General features: G+C 32.2%; 1 protein-coding gene across 4 annotated transcripts in view; it reads right to left on the bottom strand.

Moving 5' to 3' along the window:
• LOC108751575 (tyrosine-protein kinase PR2) overlaps positions 1-565 on the bottom strand; it is a 350659-nt gene extending 350094 nt beyond the window's left edge. For 2 of the 4 annotated variants that reach the window (XM_018491813.1, XM_018491814.1), the window contains exon 1: positions 131-469. The gene's annotated coding sequence lies outside the window, so the exon portion shown is untranslated. The other 2 variants (XM_018491812.1, XM_018491815.1) reach the window with 2 other exon arrangements.
• Between the last annotated feature and the right edge of the window lie 2081 nt (positions 566-2646).

Consider the following 2646-nt stretch of genomic DNA (forward strand, 5'->3'; position numbering starts at 1 on the left):
ATATATATATATATATACACACAAAAGAAATATATATCAAAATAAGCAAAAAGTGACAGTAGAAAAATATAGAAAATAAATAGATAGAATTCGAACTCGGAATCGCTTATTCATCAATGTTATATCTTACAATTTCGTCGAAATTTTCAAATCACGAGAAAGATTCCTCTCTTGTTCATAAATTACTATCTTCCTTTTTCCTTGGCTCTGAAGATTCGATGCAGCAGCTGTCACTTTTTTCACTTTTTTAAATTTCCGTTTCGTTCTGCCTCGATTAGTTTTAACGAAAATAACAAGATCTAGTTTAACTATAGCTTTGAAGCTTCATAATCTTCATTCTGCACATCAATCATTGCATAAATAAACAATAGATACTTATAATAGAAACAGTAGTAGAAAACTACGCCGCGTATTCGCACGTATTACAGAAATCGACACACAAAACTACAGTCAACTAAATACAGTATACAACATTGTCAGAGAGAAACCTAAGAGAGGCCATGCCGGACTTTTTTCTGTTACCGTCGAAATCGCCCGTACACTACTGCCAGTACATCCATTTCCGGTTTGGGAACTATGTAACTACATCCATTTTCTGATACTGTCGATAAAAATCATAATCACCGACGAGATATGGCTTCTGCACACAAACGCGGAAACGCTTGCCGCACGGCAAAATGTGATGCGGTAACTAATCCAGAGGTGCATCCAGAAGCACGACCGCTCACTGAGCGCTCAGCGAGCTCTTATATCTGTTTGGTCTATATTTTTAGATCTAATGGAATATGCCAATCAGATGCAAGAGCTCATTGAGCGCTCAGTGAGCGGTCGTGCTTCTGGATGTACCCATTATGTTTACAGCTCCTAATATGTTTATTGGTTACTGCAAGCATTTCCGCATCCAATGTGCAGGAGTCAAAACTACAGTATAAGTACATACAGTATGGACACTGAACTTTTTAAGTGGTCTCCAATTTTTAATGCGCATGCGTCGATTTCCAACCAAGAATATGGTTTCCTTTCAGAAAGTTGAAATTTCAAGCTAGATTAGGTTAGCTAAATTTCCTTCCTATAAAATATAATTAATCCTTTCGCCTATATAATATTGTATGAGACTCGTGGTAAAGAAATCGGGCCAAACATAAGTATCGCGAGTGAGAGCCATAGTACGTCGTTCGTACAAAGCTTAATTTTTTTTTAATTTGTAAAAGAAAAGTATGGCAAGGGATTAATAAAATTAAGTTTAATTAAAAAATTAAATCAAATTCTTTTGGAGACGTTGTATTGTGTAGACTGTTATATTTATACAATAAAGTTCTCGTAATAAAGTATGCATGTACGTGCGTGCGCGCACGTGTGTGTATGTATGTGTGTACGTATATTATTAAATTACAACTTTACATTTAATTACAATTTTCATGCAATATATAATATTATTTTTTCATACATAATTATTCAATTAAAATTCTTATATAATATTTAATCAATTATTATTTTTTATTAACTTATTATTGTTTAATATTATTATTATTAATGTGAATATTATTTTTATATAATGAGTTCGTTAATATTATATTATTATATAATTCTGATTTAAAACTATACTCGCTATAAACAATTTCATGACACGACCAAATTGTCTTTTTTTTTTAAATCATTCTGTCACTTTATAAAAACTCAAATTTATAAACGTCTTTCCATCCCACAACATGACGGCGAGTCATGTGACCCGAGACCCACTACGTCAAAGATGCCGACGCTCAGTGTCCATACTGTATGTATTTATACTATGGCAATACTATTATGACACAGTCTCATAATGCGGAATCGGAAAAACGTTCGTAAATGATCGTGGCGTATTTATCTGGAGATAATTAATTACCTTTAGAGTTATGTTCAGGGTCCCATAGAGTAGAAACTGACAATGGAACGGAACTCGCAGAATCAACACGACGAATCACAATCGTTCCGCTATTTTCGCTATAATTTCACTGTTACAATTTGCGGAATGAACGAAAGTTGCACATAACATCAATATTATATGCTGTCGAAGTATATTACAGTCATTGTCCATATAATGCGATCGGTTACATACTGTTTTTGTCTTCTTCATTAATATGGACACAGTAGCAGAATATTAATGATTCAATGATTACAATAAATATGAATGTAGATATTAATCAGCAGCTTATGATTCCGTTTATTTTCTTTCTCTTATGTCCCATTAAGCGATAAACGCAGAAACGGAATCAAGATTCAGCCAATCATAAGATAGTTTTACGGTTATGTTAAAAACATTTTACTGCTAAGAGAAAGAAAAGAAGTTCTAATGTTTACCAAGTTGTTATATACATTATTATATCACCGATAAGATACTATTAAAGACCGTCAACCCTGGGCAAATTTTTGGCGGTGTAAAAAGGGTCCCAAGGGCCCGGAGATAATAGAAGAACGCTGACATTATCGACAATTGATATAAATTTGCTATTATTACCATAAATATTTGACTTATACATTATTAAATTTATGATTTTTTATTACATAAATGTTCCATAAATAAACATGTATTTATAAATATGTATAAATATGTAATTTGTAAAGCTGTAATATCCTATATATTGTAAAAAAATTACAATTTTTTTCTCT

This window comes from Trachymyrmex septentrionalis, unplaced genomic scaffold (assembly GCF_001594115.1).
Source record: "Trachymyrmex septentrionalis isolate Tsep2-gDNA-1 unplaced genomic scaffold, Tsep1.0 scaffold5, whole genome shotgun sequence".
NCBI classification, from domain to species: domain Eukaryota; kingdom Metazoa; phylum Arthropoda; class Insecta; order Hymenoptera; family Formicidae; genus Trachymyrmex; species Trachymyrmex septentrionalis.